Genomic DNA, 12,984 nt, shown 5'->3' on the forward strand with positions numbered 1-12,984 from the left:
CTGTAATCTCAGCACTTTGGGAGTTTAAGACCAGCCTGGCCAACATGGTGAAACCCCATCTCTACTAAAAATACAAAAATTAGCCAGGCGTGGTGGTGCACACCTGTAATCCCAGCTACTTGGGAGGCTGAGGCAGGAGAATTGCTTGAACCCAGGAGGCAGAGGTTGCAGTGAGCCAAGATGGAGTCACTGCACTCCAGCCTGGGCAACAGAGCAAGACACCATCCAAAAAAAAAAAAAAAGAGAATGTGCATCACAATTTGCTTGCCCGCCCGCCCTTCCTTCCTTCCTTCCTTCCTCCCTTCCTTCCTTCCTTCCTTCCTTTTCTTTCTTTCTTTCCAGAGTTTCGCTCTTGTTGCCCAGGCTGGAGTGCAATGGCATGATATCAGCTCACCACAACCTCTGCCTCCTGGATTCAAGCAATTCTCCTGCCTCAGCCTCCCGAGTAACTGGGATTACAGGTGTGTGCCACCATGCCTGGCTAATTTTTTTTTTTTTTGGAGAGACGGGGTTTCTCTCCATGTTGGTCAGGCTGGTCTCAAACTCCTGACCTCAGGAGATCTGCCTGCCTCGGCCTCCCGAAGTGCTGGGATTACAGGTGTGAGCCACTGCACCTAGCCCACAGCATTATTTAAGATGGAAAAATTGGGCCGGGCGCGGTGGCTCACACCTGTAATCCTAGCCCTTTGGGAGGCCGAGGCAGGCAGATCACAAGGTCAGGAGATCGAGACCATCCTGGCTAACACGGTGAAACCCCGTCTCTACTAAAAATATAAAAAATTAGCCGGGCGTGGTAGTGGGCGCCTGTAGTCCCAGCTACTCCAGAGGCTGAGGCAGGAGAATGGCGTGAACCCGGGAGTCGGAGCTTGCGGTGAGCCGAGATCACGCCACTGCACTCCAGCCTGGGAGACAGAGCAAGACTCCATCTCAAAAAAAAAAAAAAAAATTGGAAACAACTGACACATCCGTCAAAAGAGCATCAAGTAAAGAAACTACGGCTGGGCATGGTGGCGCACGCCTGTAATCACAGCACTTTGGGAGGCCAAGGCGGGTGGATCATGAGGTCAGGAGATTGAGACCATCCTGGCTAACACAGTGAAACCCGTCTCTACTAAAAATACAAAAAATTACCCGGGCGTGGTGGCGGGTGCCTGTAGTCCCAGCTACTTGGGAGGCTGGGGCGGGAGAATGGCGTGAACCCGGAAGGCAGAGCTTGCAGTGAGCCGAGATCACGCCACTGCACTCCAGCCTGGGTGACAGAGCGAGACTCTGTCTCAAAAAAAAAAAAAAAAAAGTAAAGAAACTACAATAAAACAATACAATGGAATACCATGCAGCCACATAAAATGATGTTGTGGAAGATTTAATGCCATGGGAGTATTTTCATGATATATTACATCAAAAATCAGACTGTGTGCTTGTATACTAAAATAGGACCCATATACAGAAGAATGCCATAGACCCTACACAAGAATGACACGAAAATTTGTGACGTGTTCTGTATTTTTCCATTTTAAAAAGTTTGTAAAAACAGCCGGGTATGGTGGCTCATGCTTGTAATCCCAGCACTCTGGGAGGCCAAGGCAGGTGGATCCCTTGAAGTTAGGAGTTCGAGACCAGCCTGGCCAACATGGTGAAACCCCATCTCCACTAAATATATAAAAATTAGCCGGGCATGGTGGTGTACACCTGTAATCCCAGCTATTCAGGAGGCTGAGGCAGGAGAATCACTTAAAAACGGGAGGCAGAGGTTGCAGTGAGCCGAGATTGTGCCATTGCACTCCAGCCTGGGCTGATAGAGCAAGACTCCAGCTCAAAAAAAAAAAAAGTGTGTAAAACAAAAAATAAGGAAATTGTAAAAATCAGGTATAACATCAGGCACAATGGCTCACGCCTGTAAACCCAGGACTTTGGGAGGCTAAGGTGGGCAGATCACATGAGGTCAGAGGTTTGAGACCAGCCTGGCCACCATGGTGAAACCTGGTCTCTATTGAAAATATAAAAATTAGCTGTGCGTGGTGGCGCACGCCTGTAATTCCAGCTTCTTGGGAGGCTGAGGCAGGAGAGTTGCTTGAACCCTTGAGGCGGAGGTTGCAGTGAGCCAAGATCGTGCCATTGCACTCTAGCCTGGGCAGCAGAGTAAGACTCCGTCGCAAAAAAAAAAAAAAAAAGTATAAAATGTAGCCAGGCAGGGAAGCATGTGCCTGTAGTTCCAGCTATTCAGGAGGCTGAGGCAGGGAGATCACTTGAGCCCAGAAGGTCAAGGCTACAGTGAGCTGTGATCACACCTCTGCACTCCAGCCTGGGCAATAGGAAACCCTGTCTTAACAACAACAAAACCAATAATAATAATAATAATAATAATGTCCACCCTGAGGAGGTTTGGGGAGGATTATATCTGCTTCTGTGTCTGCTGGGCAGAAGTGTGTCATCATGGATGGGCCAGAAATCCTGCTGTTGGAGGATGATGAAATGTGCCTTCCATACGCCATCAATGCAGGACTTCCTGCCAGGGTGTTCTGGGTCCTCAGGCTGTCTCTGCCTGTTTGGGGGAGACCCCATGTGGCTATGCACCCAGAGAGTCTGGGTCCTGTCACTTATTGACTGTAAGCTCCCTGAGCCTCCGTCTCCTTATCCATACAATGGAGTACATAATATCTACCTTGCAGAGTTGTCATGACAATGACAATATATGTGACAGTCTTTTGAAAGGAAGTCGTTCAATAAATGATTACAATAAAAGATGTGCAAAATGTACGTTAACCCAAAACTGCAGGCTGGAGGGAAGGCATTTGGGTGAGTTTTGGGGTGCCAGTAGTCCATACCTTTCCACATAGCCTGTAAGTTCACTGTGTATTGTTCACTGTCGTTTCATGACCTTATGGCTCAGAAGGTCTTCCAGAATCACAGGGTCCACCTGTCTAATCACAGAAGGGAAACTGAGGCTCAGAGAGGGCAAGTGATTTGCCTAAATTTCCAGGCCCCCTCTCTCCTACTCTGCTCCACCCTGCTTCATGTGGCCATGTTGCTTCCACAGGTTGGAAAGCTCCCCGAGGGCAGGTACATGGGCTCCCACTATCCCCTCCCAACATTCTCTGGGCACGCCCTGCCCAGAGAGGACACTCTGGAATGACCTGCAGACATGTGGGACATGATCGACCACCACTGCCACTTGCACTATTGTGGCCATGTGGCCTTGACTCTTGAGCAGGCAGGCAGGAACTCTGTAGAGTCCAGGAAATCCTGGGCCTCAGCTCCACATCCCAGCAAGGAGGTAGGGGAGAGGATAGGCTTCCTTCTCAGCCATCTCCTTGGACTTCTGCTATTTTTGCTGCTGGGAGGGGTAAGAAGGCTTGTGGGACACTCTAGGAACCTGGAGGGAGCTGGGCTGAGAAGCCTGTCCTGGAGTCCCAACTGTGTGCCAGGCCTCCTGGTCATCTGCTGTCCTCTAGCAGGTGGCTGGCTACTGATGGCAGCTCTTGGTGGATATGGGATCTACAGACCAGCAGACTGACAGCTTTGCTCTGCTCTCTCTACATATATAAAAAATCATTTATTTTTTTAGGCGCCATGACAAACGGTGGCAGCTGCACCCAGAATAGTCTTTATTTTTAAACAAATTCACAGCTTGTTCTAGGAGCCATGTTTCTGCTGGCTTTCCTCAGGGTTGGCCATTGCTGAGTGCAGAGACAGTGGCCTGCTCCTGATCTCTAGGCCAGGAAGGCAGGAGGTGGGAGGCCTGAAAAGGGACAGAAGGTGTCAAGGGTTAGGTAGGGCTCTCAGGTGAGGAATGACTGAGGCTCTCGCCTCTAGCCAGGTCCTCGTTTGTTTGTTTGTTTGTTTGTTTGTTTGTTTGTTTTGAGATCCAATTCTAGAGTTAGCTGCCAGAGCTGGAAAAATCCTCAGATGTCATCTATCCAACCATGCCCTTTTACAGACAGGGAAACTGAGGCTCAGATAGGTGGTGACTTAGCCAAGGTCCCTGCCTGTTGCTCTCCCCCTAAACATATCAAACAGTCAGGCAAGACTGCACAGTGGATGCTGGCCTGAAACTGGTTTCTTCTCCCTCAAGCCCAGAGGAGTCAGGGGAAGGAGGGAAAGAAGAAGTTGTTGTTCCACCCTTCCTTCTCAACTTCACCTTGTTGCACCACCCAGAAAAGTCTCCAGCTGGAAGGAAGGAAATTCAGTCCAACCCTCTAATCATAAAGAAACAGGGGCCCAGAAGCCGGGCGTGGTGGCTCATGCCTATAATCCCAGCACTTTGGGAGGCTGAGGTGGGTGGATCACCTGATGTCAGGAGTTCAAGATCAACCTGGCTGACATGGTGAAACCCCATCTCTACTAAAAATACAAAAACTTAGCCAGGTGTGGTGGCAGGTGCCTGTAATCCCAGCTACTCGGGAGGCTGAGGCAGGAGAATTGCTTAAACCCAGGAGGCAGAGGTTGCAGTGAGCTGAGGTCGCACCATTGCACTCCAGCCTGGACAACAAGAGCGAGACTCCATCTCAAAAAAAAAAAAAAAAAAGAAAGAAAAGAAAAGAAAAAGAAAAAGAAACATGGGCCCAGAGAGAAGGGACTTGCCCAGGGTCACACAGGGAGACCTGGGCCAAACCCAGGCATCCTAGAGGCAGTTTTCAGTTTTCATTGCACTCTGCATAAGTCATCCTCAATGACATTGCCTTTACTTTGTGCCTAGGGCACATGGATTATTTGTCAGGAAATTAACTCTCTTCTGTCTTCAGAGCTCATTGTAAACAGCCCAAGGGCAGGACTGGACCTTGACTATCTTGGAGGAATGAAGGTCCAGCTTAAACTTTGCCACCCAGTTCCATGCTGGACATTGTCATATCTGCCATCATATCTAATTTAGGACTCATGAAGTGTCAGAACTGAAAGGGACCTCAGAGAACAGAAGTTCAAGTCCTATTTTCCAGATAAGACCAAGGCCCTATGGGCAAATGACTCATCCAACAGCACTCCAGCCCAGAGTTGTCTCTATCCCTAAGACCCAGATTTTCTTACCTCCTGTCCTGTTGTTTTTGTTTGTTTTTATTTTTTGCCTTCCCCACAGTACCTAGCATTGTGCTGGCCTCATAACTTTTCTTTCTTTCTTTTTTTATTGAGACAAGGTCTCACTCTTTTGCCAAAGTTGGAGTGCAGTGTCCTGATCTTGGCCCACTGCAACCTCCACCTCTTGGGCTCAAGCAATCCTCCCACCTCAGATTCCCGAGTAGCTGAGACCACAGGCCTGAACCATCACTCCCAGCTAATTTTTGTATTTTATTTATTCATTTATCTATTTTTTTGAGACTGAGTCTTGCTCTGTTGCCCAGGCCGGAGTGCAGTGGTATGATCTTGGCTCACTGCAACCTCTGCCTCCCGGGTTCAAGCGATTCTCCTGCCTCAGCCTCCCAAGTAGCTGGGGTTACAGGTGCCCATCACCACACCCAGCTAATTATTATTATTTTTTTTTTTAGAGACGATGTTTCACCGTATTAGCCAGGATGGTCTCGATCTCCTGACCTCGTGATCAGCCTACCTTGGCCTCCCAAAGTGCTGGGACCACAGGCGTGAGCCACCGCGCCCGGCCCCACATCCAGCTAATTTTTATATTTTTAGTAGAGATGGGGTTTCACCCTGTTGGCCAGGCTCGTCTTGAACTCCTGACCTCAAGTAATCCACCCACCTCGGCCTCCCAAAGTGCTGGGATTACAGGCGTGAGCCACTGCGCCCGGCATAATTTTTGGGTTTTGTGTGTGTGTGTGTGTGTGTGTGTGTGTTTTGTTGTTGTTGTTGTTTTGGTTTTTTTTTTTTTTGACAGAGTTTCGCTCTTGTCACCCAGGCTGGAATGGAATGGCGCGATCTCGACTCACAGCAACCTCTGCCTCCTGGGTTCAAGCGATTCTCCTGCCTCAGCCTCCCGAGTGGCTGGGATTACAGGTGTGCACTGCCATACTCAGCCAATTTTTGTAATTTTATTAGAGATGGGGTTTCACCACATTGGACAGGCTGGTCTCGAACTCCTGACCTCAGGTGATCCGCCTGCCTCGGCCTCCCAAAGTGCTGGGATTACAGGTGTGAGCCACCGTGCTCAGCCAATTTTTGTATTTTTTAGTAGAGACGAGGTTTCACCATGTTGGCCAGGCTGGTCTCAAACTCCTGGCCTCTAGTGATCACCTCCCTTGGACTCCCAAAGTGCTGGGATTACAGGTGTGAGCCACTGCACTTGGCCTATGACTTTTTTCATGATTTCAGATAGGACTGGCAACTCCCGGATGGCCTAGCAGCATTGCTGAACACATTCATTCCTCTCCTTGCTGCCTTCCAAAGTGCAATCATGCTGCCATCTCTCAGGCTATCGGTTAAATATCTGGCTTTTCTCTGAGATTTATTTCCTTCTACCAAGAGGCCAAATTCACCACTGGTTCCCAGGGTCAGAAGCTCTCCAGCCAGCTTCTAGATCCCATCTGCAGGCTCACTCTACATTGAGAAACTGAGGTGGTGGTGAAGGAGACAGTCCCGTGACCCCTGTTTCCATGGTGAATGGTCCTGGCAAGGATATCTGTCTACCCTAGGAACTCACAACAAAAGACAATTATGTTTTCTGTAAGGAACTTGAGACTCCCTAAAGGCAGAATCATCTCTATATCCTCAGCATCTCTCACAGGTACTCAAGAAACATGACAAATGCATGCTGAATTATTTATCCCCCACTTACCTGAGAAGACGAAATCTGAAGACTTATCAGGGCCCCATATGGTACATTTTTGTAACTTCTGGGACATTCGGCCACTGGGATATGGACACGATAATCTCAGAGACCTCCAGAGAAGAAGGCTAAAGCTCTGGGGTTGGGAGTCTAGCTTCATCAGCCCCTGTTCCTTGTGTTAGGGAACACAGAAACCTGGGCTTTTTTTTTTTTTTTTTTTTTTTTTTGTGAGATGAGTCTCGCTCTGTCGCCCAAGCTGGAGAGCAGTGGCATGATCTCGGCTCACTGAAAGCTCTGCCTCCCGGGTTCACGCCATTCTCCTACCTCAGCCTCCCGAGTAGCTGGGACTACAGGCGCCTGCCACCACGCCCGGCTATTTTTTTTGTATTTTTAGTAGAGACGGGGTTTCACCATGTTAGCCAGGATGGTCTCCATCTCCTGACCTCGTGATCTGCCTGCCTCGGCCTCCCAAAGTGCTGGGATTACAGGTGTGAGCCACCGCGCCCTGCCACTGAAACCTGGGTTTGAACCCCAGTTCTTGCTTAAAGAAACTCTGTAACTTTGGACAATTATTTATTTATTTATTTATTTATTTATTTATTTATTTATTTATTATTTTTAGACAGAGTCTCCGTCTGTTGCCCAGGCTGGATGCAGTGGTGTGATCTCAGCTCACTGCAACCTCTGCCTTCCAGGTTCAAGCAATTCTCCTGCCTCAGCCTCCTCAAATAGCTGGGACTACAGGTGTGTGCCACCATGCCCGGCTAATTTTTTTTTTTTTTTTTTTTTTTTAGTAGAGATGGGGTTTTGCCATGTTGGCCAGGCTGGTCTCTAACTCCTGACCTCAGGTGATCCAGACTTTGGGCAAGCAATTATTAAGCTTCCCTGAGCCTCTGCTTCCTCATCTGTAAAATGGGAAGTGCCAAGCCAATGTGCTCCACGAGGCAGTTATTGACCATCATTTGTCATATTACAGGGGGAGATTCTTTTCCCATGTTCTGAGATCCCAAGAGAGAAGATTCTGGAATCTTCCAGTGTCCCCAAACTTTTACTGAGCACCTACTATGTGCAAGGTGATATGCTAGGTGCTAGAAAGGCAAAAAGACATATGATTTTATCTCTTTTCTCAAGTGGCTCATAATCCGTTTGGGGAGACAAAGCACAAGCCTTGTGAAAGCAAACTCCCAACCCAACTCATCCTAACTGCCAGAAGATGGCGAAAGACTGTGCAAGTGCAATAACAAATAGGTGATGCCGGCCAGGCGCGGTGGCTCACGCCTGTAATCCCAGCACTTTGGGAGGCTGAAGCGGGCAGATCATGAGGTCAGAAGTTCAAGACCAGCCTGGCCAAGATGGTGAAAACCTGTCTTTACTAAAAAAATACAAAAAAATTAGCCGGGCATGGTGGTGCACACCTGTAATCCCAGCTACTCAGGAGGCTGAGGCCAGAGAATTGCTTGAACTTGGGAGGTGGAGTTTGCAGTGATCCAAGATTGCACCACAGCACTCCAGCCTGGGCGACAGAGCAAGACTCCGTCTCAAACAAAACAAAACAAAACAAACAAATAGGTAATGCCATCATTACAGGAAGAAGGCAGGAGGACCCCTATCTTGGAGTGATGTGGGGTGACTCCATGGGGTGCCGTTTCTGCACAGAGTCCATTGTCCAGGTGGAAGGTGCACAGCTTGATTTAATCTTTTAATCTTTTAACACTCATTCATTTCATTCCACACATGCTCATTAATTCTTTTTTTTTGTTCCAGGCACTGTGCTGGGCGAAGATGTATAGTTTCTGTGTTCAGGAAGCTTATAGTTGGCTGGGTGCGGTGGCTCATGCCTGTAATCCCAGCACTTTGAGAGGCCGAGGCAGGTGGATCACCTGAGGTCAGGAGTTCGAGACCAGCCTGGCCAACATGGTGAAATCCCGTCTCTATTAAAAATACAAAAATTATCCAGGCATGGTGGTGGGTGCCTGTAATCCCAGCTACTCAGGAGGCTGAGGCAGGAGAATCACTTGAACCCGGGAGGCAGAGGTTGCAGTGAGCTGAGATTGCGTCATTGCACTCCAGCCTGGGTGACAAGTGCAAAGCTTCATTATGTTTTTTTTTTTTTTTTTTTTTTGAGACTGAGTTTCACTCTATTGCTCAGACTGGAGTGCAATGGCATGTTCTCGGCTCACTGCAACCTCCGCCTCCCAGGTTCAAGCAATTCTCCTTCCTCAGCCTCCTGAGTAGCTGGGATTACAGATGCGCACCACCATGCCCAGCTAATTTTTGTATTTTAGTACAGACGGGGTTTCACCATGTTGGCCAGGCTGGTCTCGAACTCCTGACCTCAGGTAATCCACCTGCCTTGGCCTCCCAAAATGCTGGGATTACAGGCATGAGCCACCTCACCCAGCCAATTTCATTATAGTTTAAAGCAGGGCGTGGTGGCTCACCCCTGTAATCCCAGCACTTTGGGAAGCTGAGGTGGGTGGATCACCTGAAGTCAGGAGTTCGAGACCAGCCTGGCCAACATGGTGAAACCCAGTCTTTACTAAAAATACAAAAATTAGCTGGGCGTGGTGGTACATGCCTGTAATCCCAGCTATTCTGGTGGTGGAGGCACAAGGATCACTTAAACCTGGTATGTAGAGGTTGCAGTGAGCCGAGATTGCACCACTGCACTCCAGCCTGGGTGACAGAGCAAGACTGTCTCAAAAAAAAAATAATAATAATAATAAAGAAGTTTGTAATTTAGAGGACAAGATGGACAATGAACCATAATGCCATAAATAGATATATATTTACACATTATTAGCAGGGTTGATGAAAGCATATATAACAAGGGGATCTATTCTAATTAAAGGACCAAGAAAGACCTCTTTCAGTGATATTTAAATGAGCTCTAATGGCCGGGCGCGGTGGCTCATGCCTGTAATACCAGCACTTTGGGAGGCTGAGGCAGGCGGATAACCTGAGGTTGGGAGTTTGAGACCAGCCTGAACAACATGGAAAAACCTCATCTCTACTAAAAACACAAAATTAGCTGGGCATGGTGGCAGATGCCTGTAATCCCAGCTACTTGGGAGGCTGAGGCAGGAGAATTGCTAAACCCGGGAGACGGAGGTTGCGGTGAGCCGAGATCACGGCATTGTACTCCATCCTGGGCAACAAGAGCAAAACCCTGGCTCAAAAAAAAAAAAAAAAAAAAAAAAAAGAGCTCTGATGAATGAGCAGGAGTTAGCCAGGCAAAGAGAAGAAGGGAGGGAGGCATTCTAGAAAGATAAAAACGGCCTGTGCAAAGGCCCTGAAGAGCAGAGAGCACATTGTTTGAGAGAAAGTCACATGGCGGGAGTACAGAAAGCTAAGCAAAGAGAGATGACATGGGCAGGGATCAGATCACGTAGAAACTTTGGGTGTTTCTTTTTTTTTTTTCCCCCAAATATGAGGAAAGGACCAGCTGCAGTAAAATCCCCTGAAGTGGCCAGGGGTGGTGGCTCACTCCTGTAATCCCAGCATTTTGAGAGGCTGAGATGGGCGGATCACTTGAGCCCAGGAGTATAAGACTAGCCTAGGTCGGGCACAGTGGCTCATGCCTGTAATCCCAGCACTTTGGGAGGCCGAGGCGGGTGGATCATGAGGTCAAGAGATCGAGACCATCCTGGCCAACATGGTGAAACCCCGTCTCTACCAAAGAAATACAAAAATTAGCTGGGTGTGGTGGCACGCTCCTGTAGTCCCAGCTACTCGGGAGGCTGAGGCAGGAGAATTGCTTGAACCTGGGAGGCAGAGGTTGCAATGAGCCGAGATCGCACCACTGCACTCCAGCCTGGGGAACAGAGCGAGACAAAAAAAAAAAAAAAAGGCTGGGTGCGGTGGCTCACGCCTGTAATCCCAGCACTTTGGGAGGCTGAGGTGGGCAGATCACGGGGTCAGGAGATCAAGACCATCCTGGCTAAGATGGTGAAACCCCGTCTCTACTAAAAATACAAAAAAAAATTAGCCGGGTGTGGGGGCGGGCGCCTGTAGTCCCAGCTACTCGGGAGACTGAGGCAGGAGAATGGCATGAACCCGGGAGGTGGAGCTTGCAGTGAGCTGCGATTACACCACTGCACTCCAGCCTAAGCGACAGAGCGACTCTGTCTCAAAAAAAAAAAAAAAAAAAAAGACTAGCCTTAGCGCCCGAGCACAGTGGCTCATGCCTGTAATCCCAGCACTTTGGGAGGCTGAGGCAGGCGGATCACGAGGTCAGGAGTTTGAGACCAGACTGACCAACATGGTGAAACCCTGTCTCTACTAAAAATACAGAAATTAGCCGGGCGTGTTGGCCTGCACCTGTAATCCCAGCTACTCTGGAGGCTGAGGCAGGAGAATCGCTTGAACCCTCGAGGCAGAAGTTGCAGTGAGCCGCAGTCGTGCCACTGCACTCCAGCCTGTGTGACAGAATGAGACTGCGTCTCAAAAAAACAAAAAAAAAAAGACTAGCCTGGGCAACACAGGGAAACCCCATCTCTACAAAAAATACAAAAATTAGCTGAGTGTGGTGACGTGCACCTATGGTCCCAGCTACTTGGAGGCTGAGGTAGGATGATCGCTGGAGCCTGGGAAATCGAGGCTGCAGTGAGCTGTGATGGCGCCACTGCACTCCAGCCTTGGTGACATGGCGAGACCCTGCCAAAAAAAAAAAAAAAAAAAAAAATTTAGCTGGATGTAGTGGCACACACCTGTAGTGCTAGCTACTTGGTAGGCTGAGTTGGGAGGATCACTTGAGCCCAGGAGTTCAAGGTTATAGTGAGCTATGACTGTGCCACTGCACTGTAGCCTGGGAGATACAATGACTCTGTCTCAAAAGAAATAAATAAGTAAGACAAAGTAAAGACAAACATTCTGGTATTTATTCTTCTAGGCTTTTTTTGTTTCAGTTTTCTTTTTTTTTTTTTAGACTGAGTCTCTCTCTGTCACCAGGCTGGAGTGCAGTGGTGTGATCTCAGCTCACTGCAACCTCCACCTCCTGGGTTCAAGCGATTCTCCTGCCTCAGCCTCCCGAGTAGCTGGGACTACAAGGCATGTGCCACCACGACCGGCTAATTTTTTGTATTTTTAGTACAGATGGGGTTTCACCCTATTAGCCAGGGTGGTCTCGATCTCCTGACCTTGTGATCTGCCCGCCTCGGCCTCCCAAAGTGTTGGGATTACAGGCGTGAGCCACCGCGCCCAGCCCTCCTTTTTTTTTTTTTTTTTTTTTTAGAGATGGGGTCTCTATATGTAGCCCAGGCTGGGCTTGAACTCCTGAGGTCAATGAATCCTCCCTTTTCAGCCTCCCAAGTAGGTAGGACTACAGGTGTGTGCCACCATTCCACCATGCCTGGTTAGGCTTTTTTTTTTTTGAGACAGGATCTCACTTTGTCACCCAGGCTGGGTGCAGTGGTGTGTTCTTAGTTAGCTCACCTCTCCAGCTCAAGCTATCCTCTCACCTCAGTCCCCCAGCGTGAGCACAGGTCTGGCCCTTGGTCAGGCTTTTTGATATACACATATACTCAGGCATATGAATCTAGTTTGTTGTTTTTATAATAATGGAACAATGCAGTAATACTTGTTTGAGTCCTGATTTTCAAGAAAATAATATATCACGGGCATCTTTTCAGGTCGGTATAGACCTATAAAATTTTTTTCTTCTTTTTTCTTTTTTATTTATTTATTTATTTTTTGAGACGGAGTCTGGCTCTGTCGCCCAGGCTGGAGTGCAGTGGTGCTATCGCAGCTCACTGCAACCTCTGCCTCCCAGGTTCACGCCATTCTCCTGCCTCAGCCTCCCGAGTAGCTGGGACTACAGGCGTCCGCCACCACGCCCGGCTAATTTTTTTGTATTTTTAGTAGAGACGGGGTTTCACCATGTTAGCCAGGATGGTCTCGATCTCCTGACCTTGTGATCCGCCCACCTCGACCTCCCAAAGTGCTGGGATTACAGGCGTGAGCCACCGCGCCCAGCCTATTTTTATTTTTTTTTTTGAGACGGAATCTCGCTCTGTCACCCGCCCAGGCTGGAGTGCAGTAGCCCGATCTCGGCTCGCTGCAACCTCCGCCTCTCGGTTTCAAGTGATTCTTTCGTCTCAGCCTCCTGAGAAGCTGGGATTACAGGAGTGCACCACCACGCCCGCCTAATTTTTGAATTTTTAGTAAAGACGGGGTTTCACCATTTTGGTCAGGCTCGTCTCGAACTCCAGACCTCGTGATCTGCCCGCCTCGGCCTCCCAAAATGCTGGGATTACAGGCATGAGCCACTGCGCCCG

The 12,984-nt window shown here is 48.8% G+C and overlaps 1 non-coding gene across 1 annotated transcript; it reads left to right on the forward strand.

Moving 5' to 3' along the window:
• Positions 1–1,403: 1,403 nt before the first annotated feature.
• Positions 1,404–1,508, forward strand: LOC117976724 (U6 spliceosomal RNA). The gene has a single exon (XR_004667461.2). It is a non-coding gene; the product is annotated as a U6 spliceosomal RNA (small nuclear RNA).
• Positions 1,509–12,984: the final 11,476 nt, after the last annotated feature.

This window comes from Pan paniscus, chromosome 19 (assembly GCF_029289425.2).
Source record: "Pan paniscus chromosome 19, NHGRI_mPanPan1-v2.0_pri, whole genome shotgun sequence".
Taxonomy (NCBI): Eukaryota; Metazoa; Chordata; class Mammalia; order Primates; family Hominidae; genus Pan; species Pan paniscus.